The sequence below is a fragment of the Triticum aestivum genome, chromosome 2B (genome assembly GCF_018294505.1).
Source record: "Triticum aestivum cultivar Chinese Spring chromosome 2B, IWGSC CS RefSeq v2.1, whole genome shotgun sequence".
NCBI classification, from domain to species: Eukaryota; Viridiplantae; Streptophyta; class Magnoliopsida; order Poales; family Poaceae; genus Triticum; species Triticum aestivum.
Genome location: NC_057798.1, coordinates 145,974,760 through 145,991,062, shown reverse-complemented (window position 1 = coordinate 145,991,062; position 16,303 = coordinate 145,974,760). Strand labels below are relative to the sequence as shown.

Sequence of the window (16,303 nt, the reverse complement as noted above, 5' to 3'; positions counted from 1 at the left end):
GTCTCAACAAACACACCGCAAAAAGAAGATTACATCGAATAGATCTCCACGAGAGAGGGGGAGAATATTGTATTGAGATCCAAAAAGAGAGAAGAAGCCATCTAGCTACTAGCTATGGACCCGAAGGTCTAAAGTGAACTACTCACACTTCATCGGAGGGGCTATGGTGTTGATGTAGAAGCCCTCCGTGGTAGATGCCCCCTCCGGCGGAGCTCCGGAACAGGCCCCAAGATGGGATCTCATGGATATAGAAGGTTGCAGTGGTGGAATTAGGTTTTTGGCTCCTGTTCTAATCGTTTGGGGATACGTAGGTATATATAGGAGGAAGGAGTACGTCGGTGGAGCAACAGGGGGGCCACGAGGCAAGGGGGCACACCCTAGGGGGGCGCCCCCCACCCTCGTGATCGCCTCTGTTACTTCTTGGAGTAGGGTCCAAGTCTCCTGGATCACGTTCGGTGAGAAAATCACGTTCCCGAAGGTTTCATTCCGTTTGGACTCCGTTTGATATTCCGTTTCTTCGAAATACTAAAATAGGCAAAAAAATAGCAATTCTGGGCTGGGCCTCTGGTTAATAGGTTAGTCCCAAAAATAATATAAAAGTGGAAAATAAAGCCCAATATAGTGCAAAACAGTAGATAAAGTAGCATGGAGCAATCAAAAATTATAGATACGTTGGAGACGTATTAGGTATCGTTATTTTCTGACCTTCACAGATGATTTAAGCAGATATGGGTATATCTACTTAATGAAACACCACTACAAGGATACCCCTTATAAAGCAACACAAAATTTACAACATTTTGACTATACGTTGTAAAATTCATATAGATACGCATGTTATGGTTGCAGCATATGCGTTGCGGATTTGCAGCCTCGTACATATGGAAAAAAATAAACAGAGGAGAGGATAGAGAGGCGCGCGAGAAACACAGCCCCCTGATTCTTCCCTCGTCTCTCCCAAATCGCCGCCACCCACCTCCTCCTCTTCCTCCTCCGACGACCTCGCCGCCGGTCCCCCCTCCCCTCCTCCCGCCTTGGGGCTCCGGAGGCTGCCGGATCCACCACATCCCGCACCCAATCCCTCTCACATCTCATCTGTCTCTTCACACGGCTCGTCGTTGCGCCACCTGCGGTGGCTGTTTGAAACGACGTACGGTGAATCCCGCCACCGCGAAGCACAGGCTGAGGTCCCCTCGCACCACGGCGCCCTCCCACCCGATTAGATCCGGCGCTCACGGCCATCAAAGCCCACCCGTGACCCTACCCCATGGCTAGGGTTTCAGGAATCGGCTCCGGCCTCCGGCACCAGTGGCCATGTCGTCATCCTCTCGTCCGGTGAGTACATACCCTCCTCTAGCTTCGTCCTTTCTCTATCCCCCTTTCTCTAATCTTAGATTTTCTCTTCTCCTGTAGATGTGCAAGTAGGAACGACCAGTGGATAGCCTTACTGCAGTTTGGGGCGTAGCCACGTTGCTTCCTCCTCTGGCTTCAGGTGATGTCCTTGATCTACCACGGTTAAGACTGGCGCTTCCTACCCCCCTCATTGCGTTGCTAGATTTTCTTTAGTTCATTGATATGGCTCGTCTTCATCGCGATGGATGTTCCCTCACAGCCAAAAGGATCAACATAGCTTCATGGAGATTATTGAATAACCCAGGTAAAGATAAAACTATGAATCTAGGAACACACCTACAGTACGGCACCAATATGGTGGCAAGGCATCAGCATGCCTAAGTTCTGCACAGCGTGCATGAGGGGTTTGTACAGCAGATCAATGTTGTGTGCTAAGCCGACCAGTCATACTTTGCGCTTATCTTCACTGTAGTTACTCTGACGACATTCCTATTATCTCATTAGTAATTATTAGGTGTGGCTGTTATTTTCAGTTTAAGGGAGTAGAATCTTCCGATTTGGCCTTCCGTAAGGACCAAATTAACAACAATAGCAAGGAATATTAGGAGTTAATTTACTGCTACAAATATTTCATTATTTTCATAGTTGGTATAATCTGATTTTATAGTAGAAATATTTAGCATAGATGTCAATACGGGCACAGATTTGTCAGGTCCACATGTATTTGCATGAGTACTACTTTTTTCTATGTCTGAAGACTGAACTAATTAAGTAACGACTGATGATTTGAGCGAAAGAACCCTTTGTTTTATTTTTTATTTTCTTGGTGTATGCACAGATTGCACCGTTTTGCTGTATGAGAAGCACTATTAGAGCCTTCATGTTAATTCTAGAAGAGGGTTACAAAGAACCATCAAATGTGCTAGCCAATGAAATTTATGGCGTTACATTGTAGATTGGTTCGAGAGTGAGAGTTGGTTCAGTACTATATGCATGTGCGTGACAAAAGAAATATATTAATCCAAGTGGGATGTGACAACGAAGTGCTGAGCAAAAAAGTGGTTTTGTGGGGATGGCATGCTTGATTTTATCAGCTGTAAATTATCTTGTGCCTTCTCTCTTCTTACTTGTTATAATTCTCTCCCTGGAGCTGGAAAGACACCGTGACATGCTAATTTGACCATGTCAACCTCAAAAGTTATCTTTTCTTTCTAAATGTCCTAGCAGAAGTTAAGATTTGGCTTCACTAATGTAAATAATTCAAAAGAGGTTTGCGTCCTTCCTTTTTATTTCTGTACGTTATGGATATTGGTGCTACCTATGCACATAATCAGGGTGCAGTCATATTCATCATAAGGAGATTTTTTTGAAGAGCTATATTTGGTTTTGCAGCTGCATGCACCAAGTCGATGTAGGGGGATGCCATGGAGCAAGCAGAGTTCATGGAGCAACTCATGGACGATGCCATGGATGGTATACTCTCCCTCTCCCTACCGTGTTCCTTCTTGTTGTGTCCATAGCCATTGAGCTGTGCTTATGTTGTATGCTCCTGTCCATGCATATTTATAGAATTTGAGGTTGTAGATTCCAGTGGATTTATGTTGCAATAAATAATATGTTTGTTCACGCCAAACATTTTGACTGTAGGTGTACAGAATTAGCAATGGAGCTGGTGATGGCCATATAGATTCATTTCAGTGGGTTTTGGGCTGTAGGTTTGTTCCAAAGCGTGGTGAGCACCTGTAGGTTTGTCTATTTCCTGCTGGATGACTGAAACCAACTAGAGCGTAATGTTTTGGTTCAATTTCTGATGACTAAATCCGTTTCCGGTGTTGGTTTCATCATTGCCCTTGAATGCACAACAGCACTCTGGCTACTATCCATATAATTTTACTGAGCCATGTTATTCTGCAGGCTGTGTCGTATACTGTGGCGGCTGGATTAGTCATCAATAACAACTAACACTCATGGTGGTATGTTTCCATATTCATATACAATTTTTTGTTCAAACTATAGTGCTAGCTTGTTTACTTGTTTCTTACTTCGTGTTTGCTCTTGCTACAGTTGTAAGTTGTGGTCTTAAATTTAAACTTGATGGTGCTAAAATTACAAATGAATTCTAGGCAGTGCATGTCGATATGGCACTTGTGAAAACTAAAGATATGGTATGGATTCACAAAAAATGCAACACTCGGTAATGCAGAAAAAACGAAGATTGCATGGCCTTCAACCTTTGTACGTCTGTAATATCCTGCCTCTATCACTACTTGCGTCATGCCAATGCATTGTGTGTTAACCGTTCATTTTGTTATTTTCTTTGTAGATTCAGAAGATATCTGGATGATTATATGGGTGTGTGGAAAGTATACTACACTGATCATGATGATGATGATGTCCTGGTTCATAATAATGATGATGGTGGATGCTTTCAGTTTTAATTAAGTTGTAGGGATGATGTTCTTGTTGTGTGATGTTCCCCAGTTAAGTTTTAGTTAAGTTGTAGGGATGTTGATAGTTGCTTTCAGCTTAATCTTCGTTGTCAAGAAAATTTTTAGATTATGCATAGCACTTGGATGATGTTCCTCCTGTAATATAAACTATTGTAATTCAACAGTTTTATTCAATACATGATTTCTTCCTCTTTGTGGGTATATTTTCTTCCCTCACTTGATGTACACAAGTATCAACATTATGTGGAACATTAATTTAATTTTTGGCAATATATAAATATAATAATATTATTCACATTATAGTGAACACACTAGAAGCGTTGCAAAATCTCCGTTGCCAAGTAATGTGATTTGGATTCCTCTACATTAAGCACCAACATAAGTAAGTGTTGTAAAAGTTGGTTTTATTTGTTGTACTCTTCCAACGGTTCCTTTTACCAACAATAGCATAAGCGTTGCATTATACGCTAGCAACACTGGATAAGGCTACGCATCACAAACCGTTGGTAAATGCACTTGCAACGCATATATGGACTTATAGATATGGAAAAAAGCGTTGCTATAGGTGGGGTCCTGTTGTAGTGCACAAGTCTGAAACATTTGAAAAGTTCAAAGAATTTGAGAGTTAAGTGGAGAATCATCATAACAAGAAAATAAAAGTTTCTACAATCTAATCGTGGAGGAGAATATTCGAGTTACGAGTTTGGCCTTCATTTAAAACAATGTGGAATTTCAGAGCTCACGCCACCTGGAACACCACAGCGTAGTGGTGTGTCCGAACGTCTTAACCGCACTTTATTGGATATGGTGCGATATATGATGTCTCTTACCGATTTACCACTATCATTTTGGGGGTATGCATTAGAGACAACTGCATTCACTTTAAATAGGGCACCAACAAAATCCGTTGAGACGACGCCTTATGAACTGTGGTTTGGAAAGAAACCAAAGTTGTCGTTTCTTAAAGTTTGGGGTTGCGATGCTTATGTGAAAAAGCTTCAACCTAATAAGCTCGAACCCAAATCGGAGAAGTGTGTCTTCATAGAATACCAAAAGGAAACTGTTGGGTACACCTTCTATCACAGATCCGAAGGCAAGATATTTGTTGCTAAGAATGGATCCTTTCTAGAGAAGGAGTTTCTCTCGAAAGAAGTGAGTGGGAGGAAAGTAAAGCTTGATGAGGTAATTGTACCTTCTCCCGAATTGGGAAGTACTTCATCACAGGAATCAGTTCTAGTGATTCCTACAACAATTAGTGAGGAAGCTAATGATGATGATCATGAAACTTCAGATCAAGTTACTACAGAACCTCGTAGGTCTTCCAGAGTATGGTCCGCACCAGAGTGGTACAGTAATCCTATTCTGAAAGTCATCTTACTAGACCATGATGAACCTACAAACTATGAGGAAGTGATTATGATCCCAGATTCCGCGAAATGGCTTGAAACCATGAAATCTGAGATGGGATCCATATATGAGAACAAAGTGTGGACTTTGGTGAACTTACCCGATGATCGGCAAGCCATATGGATCTTCAAGAGGAAGACGGACGCTGATAGTAGTGTTACTATCTACAAAGCTCAACTTGTCATAAAAGGTTTTTCGACAAGTTCAAGGTGTTGAGTACAATGAGGTTTTCTCGACTGTAGCGATGCTTAAATCAAAATGTTAGCAATTGCCATATTTTATGAAATCTGGCAAATGGATATAAAAACTGCATTCCTTAAATGGATATTTCTTAAAGAAGAGTTGTATATGATGCAACCAAAAGGTTTTGTTGATCCAAAGCGAGCTAACAAAGTGTGCAAGCTCCAGCGATCCATTTATGGACTGGTGCAAGCCTCTCGGAGTCGGAATATACGCTTTGATGAGTTGATCAAAGCATATGGTTTTATACAGACTTTTGGAGAAGCTTGTATTTACAAGAAAGTGAGTGGGGGCTCTGTAGCATTTCTAATATTATATGTGGATGACATATTATTGATTGGAAATAATATGGAATTTCTAGATAGCATAAAGGGATACCTAAATAAGAGTTTTTCAATGAAAGACCTCGATGAAGCTGCTTACATATTGGGCATCAAGATCTATAGAGATAGATCAAGACGCTTGATAAGATTTTTCAATGAGTAAATACCTTGACAAGTTTTTGAAAGAGTTCAAAATGGACCAGTCAAAGAAGGAATTTTTGTCTGTATTACAAGGTGTAAAGTTGAGTAAGACTCAAAGCCCGACCACGATAGAAAATAGAAAGAGAATGAAAGTCATTCCGAATGCCACAGTCATAGGTTATATAAAGTATGTTGTGTTGTGTACCAGACCTATTGTGTACCCTGCCCTGAGTTTGGCAATGGAGTACAATTTTGATCTAAGAGTAGATCACTGGACAATGGTCAAGATTATCCTTAGTGTGGACTAAGGAAATATTTCTTGATTATGGAGGTGATAAATGAGCTCGTCGTAAAGAGTTACATCGATGCAAGCTTTACACCAATTCAGATGACTCTAAGTCTTAATCTGGATACATATTGAAAATGGGAGCAATTAGCTAGAGTAGCTCTATGCAGAGCATTGTAGACATAGAATATTTGCAAAATACATACGGCTTTGAATGTGACAGACCTGTTGACTAAACTTCTCTCATAAGCAAAACATGATCACACCTTAGTATTCTTTGGGTGTTAATCATATAGCAATGTGAACTAGATTATTGACTCTAGTAAACCTTTGGGTGTTGGTCACATGACGATGTGAACTATGGGTGTTAATCACATACAGATGTGAATATTATTGGTGTTAAATCACATGGTGATGTGAACTATATTATTGACTCTAGTGCAAGTGGGAGACTGAAGGAAATATGCCCTAGAGGCAATAACAAAGTTATTATTTATTTCCTTATTTCATGATAAATGTTTATTATTCATGCTAGAATTGTATAACCGGAAACTTAGTACATGTGTGAATACATAGACAAAACATAGTGTCCCTAGTATGCCTCTACTTGACTAGCTCGTTAATCAAAGATGGTTATGTTTCCTAACCATAGACATGTGTTGTCATTTGATGAACGGGATCACATCATTAGGAGAATGATGTGATGGACACGACCATCTGTTGCTTAGCATTATGATCGTTACAGTTTCATTGCTACTGCTTTCTTCATGACTTATACATGTTCCTCAGACTATGAGATTATGCAACTCCCGAATACCGGAGGAACACCTTGTGTGCTATCAAACATCACAACGTAACTGGGTGATTATAAAGATGCTTTACAGGTGTCTCCGAAGGTGTTTGTTGGGTTGGCATAGATCGAGATTAGGATTTGTCACTCCGTGTTTCGGAGAGGTATCTCTAGGCCCTCTCGATAATACTCATCACTATAAGCCTTGCAAGCATTGTGACTAATGAGTTAGTTGCGGGATGAAGCATTATGAAACGAGTAAAGAGACTTGCCGGTAACGAGATTGAACTAGGTATTGAGATACCGACGATCGAATCTCGGGCAAGTAACATACCGATGACAAAGGGAACAACGTATGTTGTTATGCGGTTTGACCGATAAAGATCTTTGAAGAATATGTAGGAACCAATACGAGCATTCATGTTCCGCTATTGGTTATTGACCGGAGACTTGTCTTGGTCATGTCTACATAGTTCTCGAACCTGTAGGGTCCGCACGCTTAACGTTCGATGACGATTTGTATTATGAGTTATGTGATTTGATGACCGAAGTTTGTTCGAAGTCCCGGATGAGATCACAGACGTGACAAGGAGTCTCAAAATGGTCGAGACATAAAGATCGATATATTGGAAGGCTATATTCGGACATCGGAAAGGTTTCGAGTGATTCGGGTATTTTTCAGAGTACTGGAGAGTTATGAGAGTTCGCCGGGGGAAGTAGTGGGCCTTAATGGGCCATACGGGAAAGGAGAGAAGGGCCTCAAGGGGTGCCCCCCATGGCAAGTCTGAATTGGACTAGGGAGGGGGCGGCGCCCCCCTCTCTTTCCTTCTCCCTCTCCTACTCCTTCCCTCTCTCCCCTCTTGGAAAAGGAAGGGGACTCCAACTAGGATTGGGAATCCTAGTTGGACTACCCCTATAGGCGCGTCCCTCCTAGGCCAGCCTCCTCCTCCTCCCTCCTTTATATACGTGGCCAGGGGGCATCCCATAGACACACAGTTGATCAAGTTGATCTTTTAGCCGTGTGCGGTGCCCTCCTCCACAGTTACACACCTCGGTCATATCGTCGTAGTGCTTAGCGAAGCCCTGCGCCGGCAACTTCATCATCACCGTCGCCACGCCGTTGTGCTGATGAAACTCTCCCTCGGCCTCAACTGGATCAAGAGTACGAGGGACGTCATCGAGCTGAACGTGTGTTGAACGCGGAGGTGCCGTACGTTCGGTGCTTGGATCGGTTGGATCGCGAAGACGTTCGACTACATCAACCGCGTTGACATAACGCTTCCGTTTTCGGTCTACGAGGGTACGTGGACACACTCTCCCCTCTCGTTGCTATGCATCACCTAGATAGATCTTGCGTGATCGTGGATTTTTTTTTTTGAAATTACCGCGTTCCCCAACATTATTTAGAGTGCAGATGCTCGAGCCCTGATTGTTGTACACGTATGTCAAAGTTTCAGATAAAAATGCTGAAAAAAACTCCACATGGACATATGGATGCATACTACACGTGTGTAAAATTTCATGAAAAATACATTGATTCATGAGCTAACAAAAAGTGAAAATCATTGGTTTTATACAGAACTAATATGGTACAGATAGATACACATTAATAGATAATAGAAAATTTTAAGCTTTTTTGTATAAAGTTTGTTAAAATAGGAAAATATAATATTACTAAACAGTATAACTCAGCTAGTTAGGAGCCTCCATAGTGATTTGAGATGCTAAACCGTCCGATTAAGCGTATAAACGAGTGAGATCATTCCATCCTCCCGTAGCATTCATTTGCACCTGTTCGCTCAGCAAAACTGGCCGAAGTCGAACCAACATCAAAAGGGCCACTGCTCCGCAGGCTGTGGTGGGCTGTGAGGCCGGCCGCCTGGTGACTTATTTTCTGTCATGAGAGCGATCGGGCTGCCGATCCGTGGTGCTGCAGCCTATCTTCATGATTAATGGTGCAAGAAAGTAGCGTGCAACTTTGGCTACCTTTGTCTAAAAGAAAAAAACTTTGGCTACCTATGGTTCTACTGCACCATTCTTTTTTCCTTTTATATTCCTGTACTACGCAGCATCTACCTTGCAAGGCTAAAACGAGGACATCATCATTCTTTGTTCCTTTTACTATTCCTCAACTACGTAGCAACTATATTTTTTTCGGGAATATGTATTAGCATGCATATTATATATTAAAGGAGAAGCGGCAAAGAAGCTGGATACAATATCTTTCGGCCATTGCAACGCCAATCATAAGAACTAGCATCCGCATCCATCAAACACACCCACCACGTGTACTATGATACATGCTTCACCTAGGCCAACCTCATGCCGATGGCGATGGGGCAAGCCACAGAGCAACCAAACCGCATCACAACCGACACCGGAGACCTCTACAACAAGATCAAAACTCAAGGCCAACACAGACCAACCTACCCCACCCATTGCGCCAACAAGAAGTCGGCAAGTGGACGGTAGGGCCTGGGCGGATCTAGAGACGACATCATCGAGAGAGCGCCCGTGATGGTGTATATTGCGCCAAGGAGGCCCACACCCATAGTAGAAGCCAACACCAAATTGGGTCGTGCCACCGGAACTCCTTGAGCAACAAGACGGCGCCTCCAAGAAGAAGACGGCGCCATGACGCCGCCATCGCCGCCGCCTGGTCCAAAGGACGGACCAAGGGTTTCTCCTTAGCATGGCAAGGCTACAATGAACGATGGCACATACCACACAAATATGATCCACCACTTATTCAATTATTCAAATGCCTTAGCAAATGTTATGCATAGACAAAAAAAATGCACAATGACAATCCAATGCTGACTTAGATGGCATTCAATTTTGCAACTTATACCTAAAGTTTCAATAATGCCCAACTATCTATATTGAAGTAAGTTTTTTTTCCTTTTTGTGATGTCCAGATTTTCTCATATGTTTGTATTGTTCTTCCAATAAAATGCACGGGCACGGCAACGCTCGCCCTTATGTTCTAGTATAGTCAAGAAAGAAGATCTAAAATATATATAGATGTGTGTGTATATTTATATGAATTCTCTATAGATAATGTAATTCTTCTTAAAAACTTATCCTTATTTTTACTCTTATTCAATCATGGTAAAGTATTCCAATTCAATAAGAATTTCATGGGAGAATATTTACTCTTTCCTTTTATTTGTTAATTTATAAACTTACCAAATAAGACTTTTTTTTGCATTGTTCCGCATTGAAATATTTTTATTGAATTGTTCAACAAAAAACAAGTTCCATGTAGCTCGAGCTCCAAAATGCATTTGTGCTATTACAGCTTCTACATTTCTTCTCTACCTCGGCGTGTGTCTCCTTGCTATTGTCGGGTGGCATCATCGGATCCCAGCGTGCTGCGCTGGTGGCCTTCCTACAACTGTCCGGTGGCATCGTCTAACGCTATCGTGCGATGTTGTTGGACGTTTTAGTTGACACGTCAATTTTTTCTTCCGTTGCAGCACACGGGCATATGTGCTATCTATTTATATTTCTATACTTAATAATAAGGTCACTAGTGCTTCTGGCAGCATGCCACATAAATTGCCGTTAGCTGCAAAATATTACCCACCGATGCCATAAGTTTGTTTTGAGGGGTATCGATGCCACCTATAAGTGACAAAAAATGTTTCACACAGGGAATCCCCCAGCCTGGGCCAGCCTATGTAGGGACCTCCTATACTGCACGCTGGAAGAAGACGCAGCGCACCTGTTTGGGCCGGCCCATGTGCGGGCAAACTTTTTTAATTTCAACTTTTTCTTTTATGTTTTCTTTTTTCTCCTTTAAATACTTTGGTACTTCAAAAAAGTTCTGAAAATTTAAAAAATGAGATTTTTTATTTTTTTTACTAAATCATAAAATTTTGTGGATTCAATTTTTTTTCATAATTTATAAAATGTTTACATATTCAAATAATGTTCTTAATTTTGACAACAAATGTTTGGGAAATCAACAATGTTCATGATTTTTGTAAAAAGTTCGTGTATTAAAAAATGTTAATAAAATTGAACAAAATGTTCGCCACAATGTTATCGGTGATGCAGCAAAACGTTATCATGGCAATTGAAGATTATGATTTTTTTTCTTCCGTTGCAACACATGAGCCGTTTTGCTAGTATAATAAATAAAATACTAGTAAATATGCCCGTGCGTTGCAACGGGGTAACCAAATTGCTTAGGTTGTGTCTTCTTCGATTTCAACCACCGTCCAACCAGAACCCGATGTGGCATAACAGCATTTGGATTGTACCGCTATGTGCAGTAGTGGCATGGCATGGCATGTAGATTGTGTCTAGCATAAGCCGGAAGCAAGTATCTCAATGTATTTTCCCATCCTCATCTAAAGCAGGGCAGCTCGCAGACATGTCAAAATGGCCTCTATTAGCATTCCCCGATATAAATTGTTAACATAAAAGATTAATGCATTTCCTTTACAACGAACACGGCTGTCCCCCCATTAGCAAAAAATGCTGATAGTACATCAAGGCTTTCATCTACAACGTCCGAGGCCAAAGAATCTGAGCATGTACCTTCGGAAGTAAGCACACTATACGAAACAGGGAAGCAAACAAAAATAGAGTACCCTTCTACTTTGGGAGCTCCAACACCAACAAAAGCTTGCCACAACTGTTATCACAAAAGCTACTGAATGAGCCAAGCAAAAAAATAGAAAGGTTATAGGAAACAGTCTGTACGTCTCCCTCAAAGCCAACAACGATCCTCCATGGACAAGACACTTCATGGTGGATTAACCTTATGTGGAACACAGAACTCATCATGTGAGTCCACGTCGCCTGAATGCCCCTCTTGGCTAGGGTCAACCTTCTCTGGATCATAGAACTCATCATGTGAGTCCGCTAGCACCTTGCTCTCTTACAACAAAGGGAACCTGTTTATAAGAACCCGGATAACCCAAGTACTCCAAAAGTTGTCCTAATTTTTGCATGACAATGGTTTTAAAGTCTGACTACTTATTGGTTGCATGGCAGCATGGACTACTCGTTCTTATAACACACATCTAATATATATTTTCCTTTATTCTGTCAATTTTTTCAGTGAGATTCTATCACACTAACATACAAATCAACACTCGTGGGTCATGCTGAATTAGCTTCCAGATACATACAAAATGTAAGTCGTAAAGACAATGGACATATCAGAATCTATGGAAGTGCATAGAGAAATCTGGGAGATGAGTTTCAGTTTTGTCAAGTTTGTTACTTTGTTTGGTGTTAACAGAGTGGATGGACATGCCAGAAGAAAAAAACAAATAGATACAGCAGGTTGATTTCCTACCAACTTGACAATGGTGTGTCATTTTTTCTGCAGTAGATTAACTCGTGAACAATGCCATCCTTGTAATCGGGGAATAATTGAAGAGAATAGTAAGCAAAGTATTCTGCCATCTCGCATGAATAGTAAGAAAAGTAGTTTAACTCCTGAACATTTTTTTCGTACAGTTTGGAAAATGCTTACTAACCGATATTCCCTCTATTCCTAAATATAAGTCTTTCTACAGATTCCACTACATACATACGGAGCAAAATGAGTGAACCTACACTCTAACATAGTCTATATACATCCGTATGTAGTTTGTATTGAAATCCCTAGAACGACTTATATTTAGAAACAGAGGGAGTAGAAGAGAAATCAATATTCTCACATTGAAGATATGAGGCAAGCACCCACCTACAATCTGTCCATCACCCCATTGGAAGCCAAGCTCCCCTTTTGCTCGGTTCCTCACTGCTGCACGTACCGATTAGTGGGGACATATTTTTTTGTCCTATCTACTTTGGAAAAGAAGAGGTAAGGACCTACAGTACTGCAAATCTTCATATTTAAACATATTAACAATCCCTTGTTTTTCTTTCAGAAAAGCAATCCCTGGTTTTATTATAATTATAGATTATCTTAAAATCGATTTCTACTTTGTGATTTGTCAAAGCATAAAGAACTGTGTAGAATAAGAGGTCGTATTTCAATGATTTGGATGTTGCATTGACATCAGATAATTACCTACTGGATGTAATAGCTAGTGATCGATGGATGCAAGTTGGTATAACTTTAATGTCAAATGTATAGAAAAATATCCAAAGTCTAGTCCTGGTGTTGCTGCAAGGATTAGATGCTGGCATGCTGTGACTGGAACCAGCAAAAATTATACAAAATGCACAATTTTAAAATTTATGAACTAATTGAGCATGTTTTTCTCTTTGTGTTGCAGGTAAACAAAAACATATAGATCAAATAAGTTAGATGAACCAGCAGATATTTTATTAGTGAGCTCTATAGATGCAGCAATCAGTAACAGACCATCTCCATGAGCTTTGACTCCATGAATAGTACTTAATACAGGAAAAAGGGAAGGCCAATATTGCTCAATTGTTACTGAAATTTTAAAGGAAATCAAGTGGCACTACAACATCAGGACATATGTGTAGAACGAAATGCCCATTGATTGCAGTAGAAGACAATTCACTTCATATCCTTTCAGAATAACACATTAACTCTTGGAGCATGTACAACAGAAATGGAACATAAAGCTAACCAAGAATACATATCCATGTGCGCCACTTTCAGAATATATGACATAGTACCTCTGAGATATCTAACTTGTTGTTTCCATGCATTCAAGAAGCACTTAATTACTTTCAGGGATCTTATTACAAATTTAATTTGTTTGATTCAAACTTATGTAGTAGCATGGCATTTTTCTGTGACATCCAAAAAAATATGTTTACATATCAAATAGGCAACACCAGTAATTATTGGTCCAAATAAGGCATGGACAGGTTTGCATCTGCTAAAGAACATTATATTGTTTCTCCTATTCCACAACCTATGACCACATTTAAGCATGGACAGATTCGTGTATATGATAACAGAACAACATGCTCCATGTCATAAATCACAGGCTAGGAGGAAGCGATGCAGGTGAGGGTGGATTAGCATACTTGTTAGCAGTTGTGCTTGTCAGCCTAGTGGAGGATGTAGAGGTAGGTGACAGAGCTTCTTCACCTCGGGTGACTGCACCGCCATGTTCTTACATAACATAGTATTCTTACAAATATGCAATTCAGAATAGAAAGGTACAATTATCAGGCTCAGTACCCTATTCAGAAAAAGGGCAGCCCCAGTGCATGTAGCTCCCGCTTGCGCAGGGTCTGGGGAAGGGTCCGACCACTTTGGGTCTATTGTACGCAGTCTTTCCCTACATTTCTGCAAGAGGCTGTTTCCAGGACTTGAACCTGTGACCTCATGGTCACAAGGCAGCAGCTTTACCACTGCGCCAAGGCTCCCCTTCTATTCAGAACAGAAAAACAAATCTTATTAATTGAAAGGTACCTTGTGCAGATATATAACAGTTCAGTACCCTGTTCCTCCTTTCCAAATCTACCAGACTGCTTAATTTACAAACAAAGAAACCTGTGTTGCTTGCCATGGAAGAGATGGAGGCGGGAAAACAAAACCTTAGAAAACATGATGGTTGTATAACCCCAGAAATGTCAAGGATTTGGCACGAGTGTCACAGGCGGCCAAGCAAATCTGCTACTTATCAACACACACACGCATGCACAATACATATTGTCAACCAAAGTAACAACAAATCAGAGACATGTGCCTCATGTTGTCCCCACAGTTCAATGGAATGGATTGTATCTAATCAGGACATCCAATCAGTGGTTTCATCATCACAAAGAACTCACGAACATGTACAACAATGGAGCAGGTACCTTTGTCTGCTTGGAGCTCCTTGTGCGGGTCATGTTATGGATGCCCTCCATGGAAGGAAGGACCTGCTGCTGCTGCTCCAGCCCGAATCAAATCAAGGTGGTTAGACCCTACAATCCATCCATATACAATCAGGTATTTGCACTGAAGATGCAAATACTCCACTGTAGACACTGCAGCAGAGAAGAGAGGGAGCTTCATCAATAGAGCAGAAAAATCAAATGGAATCCAACAGAGAGAAGAGAAGAAGGAAGACCTGCAGATGGTGGAGCCCTTAAGGATGATGACCTGCAGATGGTGAGGGAACCCCATCACCATCTGGAAGAAGACGGCTTGAGCTACTGGTCCATGGCGATGTTGGATGTGTGCCTGCGTGAGGGAGAGAAGAGCATCAGGGAAGGGGAGGGAAGAAGGGCAGAACCATGGCATCGACACTCACCAGGGTGGAACATTGACGAGCAGCTCCATGGCGTGGGTCTCCTTGACGAGCAGGTCCGATCCAGGCGCGGATCTTTCCGCCGCCATGGATCTCCCACTCCTCTCCTCTCCTCTCGGGATTCAAGCGGTCGTCGACGGATAAGAGGAGGGGCGGAGCGGATTTTATCCATCGTCGAGGTAGCCACCACCGTCATCATCGCCGTCGGTCACCATGGCCCAGCGGCTAGGTCTTCTAGTGCGAGGAGTGAGGGAGGGAGGGAGGGCGGATCTGACCGCTGCCTGAGCTGTCGCGGGGGGAGGGGCGCTGCGGCCATGAAGGCCCGCCTCCAACTACAAGGAGTGCGCGCCGCCGCGCCGGATCCTTCTGTCTCCCGCGCCCGTCCATCGTCACCCGGCTCTGGCGAGCTCCTGCGAGGGTCGCCGCACCGCCCCACTTTTCTCCCTTCTTCTCAACCTCACCACCCAGTCTCTTCTCTGCCATGGATCCGCCCGGGAAGCCGCGCTCCGGCCTTCCTCGCCCCCCGCGTCGCCGCCCACCTCCGGATCCGCCTCCAAGCCCCCGCCGTGCGCGGATCCGCCCCCTGCAAGCTCCAGTCGCGCCGCCCATGTAAAAAGGACCGCATTTTGAATATACCAAAACATAGGGTCCTTTGTGCAAAATTAAAGCGTTTTTCCAGATCCACTTAAACAGGGACTGCGGGTTGAATTCGAATAAACTGAAGGACTTTTATGCAAAATCGATAGCGATGACGGACGATAGAAACCCAATTCTCTTTATCTTTACCTACTAATAAATCACCGATCGCTTCTGGTCGTACGTCGCTGCCCTTTTTGCAAAAAAGTCCCTCGGTTTATCAGAAATTAACCCGCAGTCCCTTTGTAATTTGATCTAGGAAAACGCTTCGTTTTTGAAAAAAAACCTCTAATCCACCAGACCACTCCACCGCTCCCTCCTGCCCTCGCTCCCCTCGCAGCCGCAAGCCGCCTTGCCGGCGACCCCGCACCTCCGCGACGCCCCACCGCCAGTGACCTTCCCTGCCGGGCCTCCGGTCGCTCCGCCGCCTCGCCCCTCTCCCTTATCCTCCTTCTTCTCGATCTCCTCTCACCTCTCTCCCTCTTTCT

The 16,303-nt window shown here is 42.5% G+C and overlaps 2 long non-coding RNA genes across 3 annotated transcripts; one reads left to right on the top strand and one right to left on the bottom strand.

Annotated features, from left to right (window-relative positions):
• The first annotated feature begins 925 nt into the window (after positions 1-925).
• Positions 926-3,986, top strand: LOC123040864 (uncharacterized). Of its 2 annotated transcripts, none has more exons than XR_006418302.1 (7): positions 926-1,335; positions 1,414-1,492; positions 2,746-2,826; positions 3,001-3,085; positions 3,268-3,326; positions 3,477-3,588; positions 3,677-3,986. It is a non-coding gene; the product is annotated as an uncharacterized lncRNA (long non-coding RNA). The 2 variants fall into 2 exon arrangements; XR_006418301.1 differs by having other exon boundaries at positions 3,418-3,588.
• Positions 3,987-14,783: 10,797 nt separating this feature from the next.
• Positions 14,784-15,407, bottom strand: LOC123040863 (uncharacterized). The gene is made up of 3 exons (XR_006418300.1): positions 15,183-15,407; positions 15,000-15,112; positions 14,784-14,853 (listed from the first exon to the last, which is right to left on the bottom strand). It is a non-coding gene; the product is annotated as an uncharacterized lncRNA (long non-coding RNA).
• Positions 15,408-16,303: the final 896 nt, after the last annotated feature.